Source organism: Moschus berezovskii, chromosome 4 (genome assembly GCF_049115385.1).
Source record: "Moschus berezovskii isolate FMDL1 chromosome 4, NW_MosBer_1.0, whole genome shotgun sequence".
NCBI lineage: Eukaryota > Metazoa > Chordata > Mammalia > Artiodactyla > Moschidae > Moschus > Moschus berezovskii.
The window spans coordinates 3,588,556-3,603,324 of record NC_142463.1 but is presented as its reverse complement, the minus strand read 5'-3'; the positions used below and the strand labels follow the sequence as shown (position 1 = coordinate 3,603,324).

Here is a 14,769-nt window from a genome sequence, read left to right as displayed (position 1 = left end):
TACTGGATTCTTTCTAGAAATATAGCCTGTGCTTTCGAAGACAAGTTGTAATATTCTAATAGGTCAAGAATCTTTTTTTTTTAATATGGATCCACAAATTTCAAAGGATTTGTCAACCTCCCACAGATGTGTACATCATACCTGTGTATATGGGGGTCTCTGGGGACAAGGTCCATGTTCACCTGTGATTCTAGCCACATCTCTTCTAGCTCCCCCTTGAAGTTTAAGCACCACTGCTTCAAGAAAAAGATCTGATCCAACTCTTCTGGGAGGTCCAGTTCAAGATGCAGAATTTTAAGTAGTATTTTTGTTTTGGAATGAGGGCGTGAAAATAGTATAGGATCTCATTGCAAAGCACTGGACAGTGCAATCCATGAAGAAAAAATAGGATATGAGACAAGACCTGTTCAGCCACTGCTGGGTGTGGGATGGGATCAGTTTCAGGCGTCTCTGCAGCAGCCTTGACAGAGAGCATGGGTGAATTGGGCGTTGAGTGGTTTCTGCTGGTTTTGTTTGTTTTTACCATCCCTACCTATATCTTGGGCTCCCTTATGGCTCATCTGCAATACAGGAGACCTGGGTTCGATCCCTGGGTTGGGAAGGTCCCCTGGAGAAGGGAAAGGCCACCCACTCTGGTATTCTGGCCTGGAGAATTCCATGGACCTATATCTTACAGCAGGATCAGATCCAACTTCATGGAACCCATGTATTCTGTCATATCTTAAACACGGGGTGGGGTCTCTGTTGACAAATTCTAAAATAACTGTCCAGTCTGATTTGTTGTTTAGTTGCTAAGTCATGTGCAAGGCTGAGACCCCTTGGACTACATGTAGCCTGCCAGGCTCCTCTGTCCATGGGATTATCCCAGCAAGAATACTGGAGTGGGTTGCCATTTTCTTCCCCAGGGAATCTTCTGAGGCATTAATTACTACTTACTTTATTCTCTAGGGAAAGTGAGCTTTAAATTGATTGAAAAATATATGTAAAGACTTTTATTTCAGAGATCTTAATCTCTAGTAGAGGAGACTTCTAAATGAAGTGCTTCTCACTGGGACACAAAGAAATGAAAAAATAAATACAGTGCAGTGCAATTGCATTCCCTAAAATCTACCCAGATGCTGAAGAAAGGGAAAGAGAGGTGAAGAAAAGAGGGGAGGGGAGGGGAGGGCAGGGGGGAGATGCTCTTCCAGCCCTGACAGCAAAGACAGAAGATGTGTCTGCTGGACGGTGAGGATTCCAGGCTCCACGGATGATTAACGAACTCACATGTTGGGCTGAGCTGAATTCCCAGGTGGGACGAATGCCTTCAGCTCCCACACATTTGTCCTACTGCAGTGCTTAGGAGTCAGTCATGTGGCTCAAGCATGCCCAGCCCAGCTGTTGAATATTTGTTCTTTTTTTTTTTTTTTGCAATTAAATCTCTCCTATTGTTTATCATGTCTTGGCATCCCACTTTTTAAAACTGAAGTTCTTGGCAATCAATCATGGAGACTTTTTTTTTTCATTTAGATTATTAAAAGATGTCAAACATCATCTCCCCAGATGATCACCCACCTTGTCCATTTTAATAAGGAGGAACAAGGCAGCCACTCCCTGCCCTTCATTGTCCTTCTTTAACTCTCCCTCCCACCCCCAAGAAACAGAGACAAGAGGACACAAGTCATATTTGCTAAGCCCTTATCTCTGAGGTGAGATCCCATGCCCTCCTCCCACAGCCCAATGGCTGTGTTTTCCTTCATTTTATAGCTGGGAAACTGAACCCAGGTGAGACTAAGTGTTTTGTCCACTGCCACTTAAACAAAAACAAGATTGAACCAGAATCCTAAGGAAGGTTTGCGTTTCCAAAGCCCAAAGGCAGAAACCCAGGAAATGCTAAGAGGCTGTGCCAGACTTGGCCCCGATCTCAAGGAAACTTCCCATGTCTTTTCTTTGGCCGGGGGTGGGAACAGACCTAATTTCTTTGGTAGTGACAAACCACAGATTCTGTATCAACAGAATTCATTTGTCTGCTGCTGTTCTTTCAAATATGAAAAAAGTCAGAATTGGCTGTCTGAGACCCTTGGGTTGGATGGGGTGTCACGCAGCTTTGTGCCATAGATTCTATGTACTAAAGGCAATAGATCCAATCATAGGACTGCATTCAATCATTATCTTTGTACTGAGTATTAGTATTTTTTTTAACAAGAATTTGAGACTTCTTTTTCCTTTTCATAGCTGTCCACTTGAAACTTAAAAAGACACCTCTCATTATGAAGATTACTCTCCATGGCCCTTCAACTCAAAATTGCATTCAGAGTCCAGTGACATTCCCAAGCTATTTTGCAATTTCATGAAATTAATTTTCACTAAGTCTACTCAAAAGCTTTCTCATTTTCCATGTCTGGAAATCTTTTTTAAGAAAGAGACACACACATGCACACAAGGAAATCATTTTCCAACAAAGACTTAAATGTATCCAGAGCTCCCATTTTGAAGTCATTTATTTAGTCTTCTCCAAGCACTGCTTTTTAAAACCAGGCTGGTCCTCCTATTGAGTTCTAGCACTCTGTTAACTCCTGACTGTCCCACTTTACATGGAAGCTGCAGGAATAGTGGAAGACCACAAGCAGAGCCCTGCCATCTGCTGTGAGATGAAAAGTCATTTCTATAAACCTCAGCGGTCTCCAGCTTGCAGCACCCTAGTTCTCTCTTTTTCTTGTCCTTCTTCTCTTTCTTCTCTGAATCCTGGGGAAAATTCTTGTCCCAGACAGGAAGCTAAAAGAGGATTTATTAGATCCTCCAGTTAGGAAGGGAGGACAGTGGAACTTAACATATTATTGCTACCTGAAAGAGCTTTTGGGGAATCTTCAAAAGCAAACAATTTGGAACAACTGTAAGAAGACCCCTCCAAAGAAATACATCAGAAGTTTCTTTTTTACCATTATTTTACAATTTGAATCTCACATTTCCATTCCATGAAATTGTGCTACAGAAGAAAATATTCGCCACGCATACACATCTGTAAGCAATCATCTACTTGACCCAGGCTCTGAAGGTGTGTCCTGTAACAGCAAAACTTAACTCTTCTGATCTTCAGTGTCAGCCTGGGCTCACTGCCACTTACTGGTGTCCTTGTCAGACACTGAGTATCAGATTCAAGACCTCTGGATCTTCCTGGTCATAGCATGTAAAACAATGTCTGTTCATGTCTTCAGTTCAGTTCAGTTGCTCAGTCGTGTCTGACTCTTTGCGACCCCATGAATCACAGCACGCCAGGCCTCCCTGTCCATCACCAACTCCCGGAGTTCACTCAAACTCATGTCCATCGAGTCGGTGATGCCATCCAGCCATCTCATTCTCTGTTGTCCCCTTCTCCTCCCACCCCCAATCCTTCCCAGCATCAGAGTCTTTTCCAGTGAGTCAACTTGTCGCATGAGGTGGCCATGAACACTGGGGTACATGTATCTTTTCAATTTAGAGTTTTTGTCTTTTCCAGATATACACCAGGAATGGAATTGCTGGATCATATGGTAGACCTATTTTTAGTTTTTTAAGGAAACCACATGCTGTTCTCCATAGTGGCTGCACCAATTTATATTCCCAACAGTGTAGGAGGCTTCCTCTTTCTCCACACCCTCTCCAGCATTTATTATCTGTAGACTTTTAGTGTCCATTGACAGATAAATGGATAAAGATGTGATACATATGTCCAATGGAATATTACTCAGTCATAAAAAAGAATGAAATTGTGTCATCTGCAGCAACATGAATGGACCTGAAGATTATCATATTAAGTGAAGAAAGTCAGGCAGAGAAAGATGAATAACACATGATATCACTTATATGTGGAATCTTAAAAAATGATACAAATGAACTTATTTACAAAACAGAAACAGACTCACAGACATAGAAAACAAACTTACGGTTACCAAAGGGAGAAGAGCAAAAATTAGGAGTTTTAAGATGAACAGAAACACACCACTACATATAAAATAGATAAAAAGGATTTACTGCATAGCACAGGGAACTATTTTAGTATGAAATGGCAACCCATTCTCCAGTATTCTTGCCTCTTGGAGAGTGGAGCCAGGTGCACTACAGTCTACCGGGTTGCTCTAAGAGTCAGAGACGACTAAGTGTCTGAGCATGCATGCACAGAGAACTATATTCCATATTTTGCAATAACATAATGGAAAAGAATCTGAAACAGAACCTGTACGTATAACTGAATCACTTTGCTCTATACGTGAAACACAACTTGTAAACCAACAGCACACTTCCATTTTTAAGTGCCTATCTGTTAAAAAAATAAAGTCTGTTCAGCAGCTCATACATGGGAACAGAGCAGTCCAGAAAGGGAAGATGTGACTGTGCCCTCACAGGTAACCTCCTCCCGGAAGGAGGTCCCATGAGGCTTTGCCAAGGACCATCTGGGGCTACCTTCCTTTTCCCCATAAAGGCACCTTGACGAACCTCCAGATTAACCACCCAGATATTTGGAAATTTATTTAAAGACATATTGCTAGGGTCCAAGATAATAAACACGAAGCAGAAAGTTCCACATTTGCTAGGGTTGGAAAAACTAGATACCACAATGCACACATAAATAACTTTGTACCCTCTTAAATGTGAGGCAGCCAGACACCGCATTTCCTTGGTTTTTCTTGCTAGTGATAAGCATTAGGCAGAGACTAGTTCAGATTTAACATAAGGGAAGAGAATGCCTTAGAAGATGCTTCAAAAGGAATTGCATGAACGTGCCGTTCCATTCCTGCCACATGACACACGGGGCTGTCGGCTCCAGGGCAGATGCCGGTATGTCCTCCCTTCCTGCCCTGGCCAGGGACTAGGGGCCACTGGCCTCTCCATGGGGTTCCGTTGTAGAACTGTTCAAACAAAGCAGCTAAAATGTCCTCAGATGGTAAGGGAATGTTAACCATTTTTGTTTGTTTTCTAATTTGATTCATGTTCAAGTCTAGATAATTATTTAAAATAGTTCTTTTAATTAAATGTAAGTAGCTGATAAAATATCACCGTGGATTTAAGATAATAGCCTGGAAAAAATCTACTGCATTCCAATCTCAGTCAGTAAAGGTCAGTTCATCTCTCTCAGCCTCCCCAGCTTCACGTGTAGAATGAGGCGGACTGCCCGATGCTCTAACAAGCAGTGGTCCTATGGCTGCTTTTCCATCTGTCGCCCTAGGCTCTGACCGCTGGTGGGTTTCCTTCTGCCCCCATGAGAAACAGAAAGCCCACCAAGTGCTGGCTGGGGGTGTCTGTGGGCTTAGCTGAGCTGGCTCTGGTCTGCCGAATCAACTGATGAGGACTGCAGAAGAGAAACCCGTTTCCTGGAATGGCGTCTCTCGAGGCCTGAGTCATCCCCAGCTGCGGTCCAGCTCTGCATTTGAAATCAAACCAGTTCACAAGCTCTCCCTTCCAGTGACCAACTCCCGATGCCCCGGGTCCATGAGAACCAAAGGGATGGGCCGAACCAGGGGGCTGGACAGAAGTGCTTCCTCTCGCACCTTTCCCTAGCCACACCTACCTTGCAGGTGTTTCTCTGCACTTCATGAAACATCTCAAAATTCAGAACAACAGGATCACACTATGTGAAATGCAGCCAGGCCCCAACGAAAGACTAACAGCCTTCGGGAGAGGGCTTGGCAAAACTTTTCATACTTGTCCTATTTTTCTGCTTTTTTTTTCTTCCCAGATTTTTTCTTTTTGAAACAACAGTTACCTCTCTGCTGAATAAAATCCGATACTCTATAAAAGATTGGTTGATGGCCAAAAAAAGCACCTTTCTTCTCGTGATACTCCAAAACGCACTCCTGAAGATACGTTCTCTCTATATGCCTGGTCCTCAACACCCACCTGTGAGAACACACAGGCATGTCCAGGAAATGCTGACTCTGCTTTGGGACCCAGATCGGGAAGATGCCCTAGAAAGTGAATGGCAACCCACTCCAGTATTCTGGCCTGGAGAATCCCACGGACAGAGGAGCCTGGCAGGCTGTAGTCCATGGGGTCGCAAAGAGTTGGACACGACTGAGCAACTGGTACTCTTGGGACCTCAGACAAGCAATTCACCCCTCTGGTTCCATTTCTTCACCTGAGGTGTCAAGGGTGTGGGCAGAACATCCACCAAGGTAGTAATTTGGGGATATTTCAAGTAGCCAAACGGAAGTCAATAGCCTGCCAAGTCAATAATCTGCCCTAAGGCGAGGGCAGGGCGGGCGTCTTACTCATTTTTGTCCCCTCCTCCCACCCCAGAGATCCCCACCCTGGAGCACAGTGGGGTTTATTAAGCTCAAAGGAATATGAGACACGGGCCAAAGTTTGGGAGTTACTGGGTTAGTTCCGTCTTAACATCCCTTCTATTTCTAAAATTCAAAAACCCTACCCAGATACAGCAGACTGGGTTCTGAAACACCATCGTGTTAAACTTTCTTCCTCAGTAGATACCAGTAACGTGTTTCCCCTAAAAGTTCTTACTTGGTTAACGCCCTTGCAAGAAGGTACTTTAGAATACAGCCTGCTTCACCGCAAGCAGCCATTCACCTCAAAAGAAAATAGTAAAATCCTAACCGTACATTTACTTCAGATATTAGTCACATTTTTTAAAAAACTAGGTATTGAAACAGTCTCTAGGTGGGTCCCAAAGTGACCCAACGAGCTCTGCTGAGACGTAACTCAACAGATTGCCTGCGACCCCCAGACTCCCTGCACCGCGCAGGGCTCAGCGGGAAGAGTCGCCCTCTAGAGGACAGAAAGCAGAATGCACGTTCAGGAAAAGCTATCCCAGGAGGAAGACACTAATCCACCTTTTCATGTCCTTCCCTAAACAGACCGATGAGGCCAGAAGGTATTAAAATTACGTTTTCAAAAATTAATGAATTCCCCAGAAGAACTCCTTTTTGTAAATCGGGGTGTTCCCTGAATTTGAGACAGTCATCACCCCTGGTTCAGAGGGAACAAACAGTGGTTTTTTTTTCTTGAAAGGGTAGGATCATCTCCCAGATGTTTGGAAAGAGAGACTCCATATCTAGAAAAGTGGATGAAGACAGCCCAAGACTGTCTGAAGAAGCAGGAACTATTTTAAGCTTCCCTGCTTGGAAACCTACCTAATGTTTGAGCGTTCCTTTCCTTAGTGAGAGCTGCTAATGGGATTTTTTTAAATGCCAGTTTGCTCCTCGGGTCTTCAGCTATTTGTGTAGCGGTGCTGTGGGTGTTACAGCCTGCTGTCCACAGCAAAGACACCGTGAAAAGTTTGCTCTTGTAGGTTTTGGTGGAAAGGCTGCCGGGACAGAAAGTCCCCTTCAGATGGGACCCTGCCCAAGATTATCCCCCAAAAGATAACAGATCCCCAGGTTCTTCCAAAAAGGAAACTGACAAGGACGACTTTTCAAGTGAAACGTTTGCCTAAAGTGATTAGCATGCGGGCAAGACAGCCTCCTGAGAAATCAGGACCTCCCAGTGGATTTTAAATCCTAAATGTGGAATTTCACATAAAACTGGATAATGACAAAGACCACTTTAACCAGTTGAGCGAGGGCATGGATGAAGCCTCCGGGGCGAAACTCTGCTAACTTTCAAAAGGCAGGAGGTCTGATTTCAAGCTGGCTTTAAAATCAAAGTCAGATGGGGAGCCTCCTTGGAGCCACAAACCCATCATCAATTGTCCATTGAATAGAGGGGTTTCTTTCTACTTTATCCTCAGTGATGTATTAGGTTCTAAGGTACAGAACCACAGATGGCACTTATGATGAGAGAATGAGAAGCAGTGAATCCTCAACACTTTGAAAATGAAGGGAGGTGCAGAAATAAGAGCAATTCCTATTCAGAAAGATGCTTATCTGGCATCAGAAGCATCCTTAAGACCCCCAGTTTGGATATTCACCATATACCCCACCCCCTAAGGGCCACAAGCATGCTGGGGTGGGGCGCACACCCTCCCAAGTGCTGGAAGAGCCAGGGGCCAAGGGCTAACATTCTAGAGGCTTCCCTGGCCACCTCCCAGGAAGGTGGGGGTGGCCACACCCTCCATTTCCCCCACTGGAAAAAGAAGAGCCACCCTCACCACCCTGTGATGAGACTCTTCCCCAAGCCTCCTCTCCACCCAGGATCTTCTTCATGATTTTCTCGCTGCCGTGAGTGGAGAAAGAAAAAAAAAAATACACTTTATGGTAACGGAAAACCCTTGACTCAACAAAGAAGAGTTCAAGACCACATGATATTCCTAGATCTTGAATTCCTACAAACACCCCTCACCTTCCCACCCCTCTGCCTTCACCCTCAGCAAAGCCCCCGCAGGATCGGAGCAGAATCAGGTCCCATCCCTCTGGGCCCCACAGGAAGCCTGCTCAGCAGCTCTGGTTGCAAAGCCCAGGTCTGTTCTGGGGACCAGCTCTCTCACCTGGCACCCCTGCCCCTGTTAGCTGGGAGAACTCTGGGGGTCATACACCAATCCCCCATCGCTTCTCATAGACTGTGACAGGAGGGCATTATCTTCTGGAAGAACAGAAGCAAATGGCACGTTTCAAATCGCGATGCAAGCTAGTTCGGGGACCTGCACGGTTGGGCCGTCTACCTTCCTGAGATGGTAAAGACTGGACTGCCCTCTGAGCCACCTACTGGTGTCACGGCCTCTGCAAGTAACTGAGCATCTCAGAGCCCGGGAACATCTTTAAAGCCAGGGAACCACACCTCGGCGCTCCCGACCAAGAACCTCTTCCTTTCTCTTTAGACCAGCTAAAGAGTTCAGGAGCTCCAATAGCATCCCACAACCAGATGGTTTTCAATAACATTTTGCTTAGGGACAACAACAAAAAATAATACCTGATTTTAAAGTTATTTCTGTTCAGCTTTTTGAAGTTACAGGAGTGGGTCCCCTAGGAAGCGGGGGGATCCCCAAGTGAGAACTGCCTCTCGCTTTGGGGTTCGAGCACCCTTGCAGCTGTGGGACCCAGTGGTTCTCCCGCGGAGTTAGCTGTGTTCAGCAAGAGAAGCGGCTGGCAAGGGCCAGCTCCTCCGAGTCCCCTCCAGGTGAAGGATACTCCCCTGCATCTAGAGCAGTTTGTTCTTGGGGTCCAGACACCTCGCTCCTTGGGCTGGCTGTGAAATGCCAATCTCTGTTTACAGCCTCCAGGGAGCCCACCACACACAGTAGCCCCTAACACAGGTCCCCAGAGTAGACTGGTGACTGTCAGGGAACACTTTCCATCCTGGGCAAGAGGACCGGGGCCCCACCCTCCCAGCCGGGGAACAGGCCCCGGGCCTCCAGGCTTGGCACGCGCCACACATCTAGGCAACGCAGGCCGGCTCGTGGCCCCAGGGGCCCTGCCTTATCCACTAGGCCTGCTGCCCAAACACCAAATTCCTTCTCCTCCTCTGACCCTGGCAGCTCCTTTAGGCAACCCCAGAGGGGACCAAGGCACCAGCAGTGACTTCAGATTCCTAAAAAGATGAGGCCCTGATGGTGAGAGCTGAGGAAGCCTCCACCTGCCCCTTGCCTGGACAGCAAAGTCACCCCCGTCCCCCGGTGGGTGACAGAGGCACTCAACCAGCCTCCCCACCGCCGGCCACCTCGGAGAGAGTCTCCCCAAAGTGGCTCTGGGATCCCTGCACAGGCACTTCTGCAAACAAAGCCGATTCTCAGATTCCAGCTGAGCTTTTGAAGGAGGAGACAACATCAAATAAAATAAACTGTGAGCCCGAAAAGCAGAGAAGGATGGACAGGACAGCCCACACTGCAGGGCTCAGGGCAGCCCCAGCCCTCAGCCCCGCCAGGTGGCACACACAGAGAAAGAAAAATCGGCCGGAGCTTCCAGAGACCATAGCTCCTACAGCAAAGGGACTCTCAGGGCATCGCGACGCGGTCAGCAGGGTTTGAAGCCCTTCCCTCTGGCCACAAAACCCGAATCCGGGGGAACAGGGGAGAAGGGGCACTTACCCTGAGCAAACCTGGAGAAGCCTGCGTCCCTGGGCTTCTATATTCAATTATGTGCGATTCTGACGCATGGTTTTCCCCTACGGGCTGCGTCTCCTTTCCCTTCTGCAGGAGAGGGGGGACCCCGGGCGGGCAGAGGGGACCCCAGGCGGGCGGAAAACTGCTCTCGTGGTCTTCGCAGGAGGCTGGCGCGCGGGAGAACTGAGCGGCCTTTGGTGGACTGAGCTCCAAACTGGACGGGGTCCAGGGATACAGTCAAGGCTCCCTCCAGCTCCTCCTCCTCCCTCCTCCGCCCCCGCCTCTCCCCCTCCCCAGCAGGCCTGCCCCAACACTGTAAATGAAAACCAGACTCCTGCTCTGTTGCTTCTGGCCTGGACCACAAGCTGATGTCACCTCGGAAGGCTGTCTTCACCCCACGAGCCCGAAGCTGGATGCCTGCAAACCCCAACTCTTAAAAAAAAACCACCCCTTCTACTCATTACCTTTAGGGCTGGGCCCCCGGCGGCAGCAAGGAGAATGAATTCTGGAACTTTTTTCGTGGGTCTCCATGGTTTTCCAGCAGTGTTTCCCAACACCATCTGAAAGGAAAACAGGAAATGCAGTCTCCCCCGTCCACCCTCACCACACCCTCCCACTTCTTGAAGTTTCTGAATTGAGACTTCTTCTAATAACCTCCCCTTTCAGATATTAAAAAACCAGCCATTAAAATCGCCTTGGCGTTTGGCTAACCAAAGCTCTGTTTGCCAGTGAAAAGGCAAAAAAAAAGGCTACATCCTTTTTTTTTTTTGGTCATTCTGTATATAATGATTCCAATTGTGAAGCTAATGGTCCCAACTCCAGGACACACACAAGAAGGGTTATCATGCTCAGATTCACAGGAAGACCCTTGAGAAAGATCTTGTGTTTCTGCAAAGCTGGTACAGTTCACAGCTCTTTGATACGCGTTATCTCTTGCATCAAGACCATTCCCACCTTTGAAGTAGATATAGGTCGTGTTTTCTTGAGTGAGATTATGGTCCCATTTGACAGATGGGAAGAACCTGGCTTTGTAGCAGAGCTCAGATCAGAATTCTGGCCATGGACGCCCTAAACTTCTCACTGCCCACCCATCACATGACCCTGCTGAAAACTCATGTGAAATATCAAGAGACATCTGCAGAAACAAACTGATTGTTACCAGGGAGTGGGGGTGGAGGCGATAAATTAGGAGATTGGGACTAACATATACACATGATTATATACAAAATAGAGAACTAATAAGGACCTACTGTATAGCATAGGGAACTCTTCCCAATACTCTGTGATGATCTATATGGGAAAAGAATCTAAAAAAAAGAGTGACGGGAACCCTCTTGCACTGTTGATGGGAATGCAAATTGATACAGCAACTCTGGAGAACAGTATGGAGATTCCTTTAAAAAACTGAGAATAAAACTACCCTACGACCCAGCAATCCCACTACCAGGCATAAAGCTTGAAAAAGCATAATTGAAAAGGACACATCTACCCCAATGTTCATCGCAGCACTATTTTCAATAGCTGGAACATGGAAGCAGCCTTGACGTCCATCAACAGATGAGTGGATAAAGAAGCTGCGGTACATATACACAATGGAACATTACTTGACTGTATAAAGGAACGCGTTTGAGTCAGTTCTGATGAGATGGATGAACCTACAGCCTTTTACACACAGTGAAGTAAATCAGGAAGAGAAAAGCAAATAACGTACATTAGTTCATACGTATGGCATCTAGGAAGGTGGCAGTAATGATCGCACTTGCCGGGCAGCAGTGGAGATGCGGACATGAAGAGCAGACTTGTGGACTCGGTGGGGGAGGGAGAGGGTGGGATATTTGAGAGAGCAGCAAGGAGACAGACACACCACTGTGTGCAAAGCAGACAGCGAAGGGAGCTTGCGTGACTCAGGGAGCTCAAACCCAGGGCTCTGTGAGGGCCAAGGGGGCGGGAAGGGGTAGCAGCTTCAAGAGGGAAGGGACACACGTATGCCTGAGGCTGATTCCTGTTGGTCCATGGCAGGAACCAACACAATATTGTAAAACAATTATCCTCCAATTAAAAATAAAATTAAATAATTTTTTAAAAGGACTGCTTTCCTAAAAAAAAAAAAAGAAAAAAGGAGCGGCTATATGTACATGAATATATATCAGATTCACTTTGCGACCCCATGGACTGTAGCCCACCAGGCTCCTCCGTCCATGGGATTCTCCAGGCAAGAATACTGGAGTGGGTTGCCATTTCCTTCTGCAGGAGATCTTCCCAACCCAGGGATTGAACCTGGGTCTCCTGCATTGTAGGCAGACGCTTTACCATCTGAGCCACCAGGGAAGTCCTTTAAAAGAACTGTTTTCCTTAAAAAAAGAAAAAAGGAGTGGCTGTATGTATATGTATATGAATATATATCAGATTCACTTTGCTCTACACCTGAAACTAACACAACATTTTAAATCACATCTCAATAAAAAATCTTTAAAGAAAGAAAGCGAGACATCTGGAGGAGATTTTGCACTTGGAGATCCTTCCAGAGCAAGTCTGAGGAGTCAAGGCATCTTTAACTCCTTTCCAGACGATCTTCTGCACTTAAGGAGGAAGGGAAGATGGTATAGAAGTTGGTCCCAATGTACTCCTGCAGCTCAGGGGCCCCCTTACTCAGCCGCCGGAAGGCTCACCCCTTCTCTACACCCCGGGGGCTTGGCTGGAAGAATGTCAGGATGGGGACGAAGACGTGGGCTGAGGTGCTTCCCTGCCCGTCTCCTGCAGGGGAGGAAGAATGAACAGGGGCTCTGCGCAGGAGCGACACGGCCCACATCACATGTGGGCAGACAGGGTTCCCACACAGGACAGCACGCGTCCCGCCAGCATCCCCACTCCAGGGGCTGGCACAGACTCGGACCCGTGGACCAGGACATGTGCTGCCACTTCACTGGCTGGGTCTGCAGGAACCACTTCTGGAAGGCACATCACGGGCTGCAAATAAGGGAACATTTGCTCACAACTTTCTGTCCCAAGCAGCGCCCCTCAGAGAGGTTTACAGAACAGGTGTGGCTTCTGTGTCCCTATACAGTGGTTCCTTTTTTCAAATACCAATATAGCTGTTTCTTTTCAAAATCACAGAGAATACACATTCCTTGGTATTAGGAATGACTATCAACATTATTCAAATGACAATGGCGATGCATCATTTAGAACAAGCGTTAAAGAAACTAAAACCCCTGCTTAATCAGAACCAGGTCTCCGTAATATTTAACTGTAACTAATCATTGACAATCTAGACCCTCGCCAACAGAGCCCGCGGTCACAGAAACTTCTGGAAGCTGGCAGCCTTTGGTGGAAAACCTCCCACGTCCTCCCAGGCACTCACCAGAGACAGCACTGTGGCTCCCATGGTTTTCTCACTGAGTCACTGGGATCGGGGATTCTCGGTAAAATGACCAGTCCTCCCGCCACCTGGTTCCAAGACAAAACCACCCCAGAAGTCAGCACTGGCCATAACACCAACGGTCCTGGGTCTGCGCCTGGCAGCCCCCAGGGGCCTCAGAAGTCACTGACTCTCACAGTCTGGGCTCCCCTAAATGCTGTGCTGAACCAACACTGGTACCTCCTCCCTCCTCCTTCTGCACAAGTTAGAAACTTGCAGCCCCCATTTCCCAGGCTCCACTGTAGCCAGAGCCCCGGGTGAGGATGCACTGGAGTGATACTGGGGACCGGGGGGGGGGGAGTGATTTCTCTGCTACTTAGGCTGGTCTTTTCCCTGGCGGCCAGTACAGAATGGGGTGCTAGCCCCTCCCAGACCCCTTCCAAGGCCAGGACAGCTGCCCTAGCTGCGGCTCCCTCCTTGGAGGATTATCCCCAGCTGCTGGAAGCTGCCTCTTTGGGAGGCGTTGGGATGGGTGTGGTGGGTCTAAGGGAGACCCCAGCTTCCCAGGTGCCGAGGGGGAGTTACAGGGAGGTTGTGAAGTCTTAGGCTTCCCTGGTGGCTCAGTGGCAAAGATTCTGCCTGCAGTGCAGGAGACCCAGATTCTATCCCTGGGTCAGGAAGATCCCCTGGAGAAGGGAATGGCAACCCACTCCAGTATTCTTGCCAGAAAAATCCCATGGACAAGGGGCCTGGAGGGCTGTATGTAGTCCCTGTGGCCACAGAGTCAGACACGACTGAGGGACACACGCCCACATACGGTGAAGGCAGGAGCGACAGCCGGACCCCAAAGCCCAGCATGGCGTGGAGTAGGCTGGGGACTGCCCTGCCCCAGCTTCCTTCCCTTACCCCTGGATTGAGGCTGTGACCCTAAAGTCAGGCCCCGCAGTGCAGCACCCTACTTCCCCACCTCCCAGAATGGACCAGAAGGCGATGCTGGGCGGCCCTGGGAATTACTCCCGGAGGAGTAATTACTCTCCTCCTCATTCCCCGTGATGGATCCCTTTCTGCTCACAGTAAGGAGAGTGGTCTCTGTTTCCTGCCTGAAACCCCGACTGGTATAGACGTATTACACCAGCTCTGAGGCTTCTTGCAGCTCCAGCAGCCTGTGCTTATATATTTTATACGACTGAAGGAAGCGGAGATAGCGCTGTGCCCAAATGTAGATGTAATACGCATGCAGCCAGTCTGGCGCAGGGACGCACAGATGTTTCTGTATCTAGTGGCCTCTCAGCCTGGGAGTCTCTTCCCTTGAATGTGGACTTTGTTGTTTGTCTTGCACTTCTCTCTTGGCGCTTCTTTCTGATAAATTCTCTCTGCCCTTTGCAGACTTCATTGCACCAGCGAACACACAGAGTCGGCCCACAAGGACACAGGCTCTTCCAATGAATTGCCCTGTCTCAGCCAT

The 14,769-nt window shown here is 47.9% G+C and overlaps 1 protein-coding gene and 1 non-coding gene across 2 annotated transcripts in view; both read right to left on the bottom strand.

Annotated features, from left to right (window-relative positions):
• COL6A3 (collagen type VI alpha 3 chain) overlaps positions 1-10,065 on the bottom strand; it is an 89,992-nt gene extending 79,927 nt beyond the window's left edge. The window contains exon 1 of the mRNA XM_055404098.2: positions 9,932-10,065. The gene's annotated coding sequence lies outside the window, so the exon portion shown is untranslated. The remainder of the gene's footprint in view (positions 1-9,931) is intronic.
• A 2,137-nt stretch (positions 10,066-12,202) lies between these two features.
• On the bottom strand, positions 12,203-12,274 carry TRNAC-ACA (transfer RNA cysteine (anticodon ACA)). The gene has a single exon. It is a non-coding gene; the product is annotated as a tRNA-Cys (tRNA).
• Positions 12,275-14,769: the final 2,495 nt, after the last annotated feature.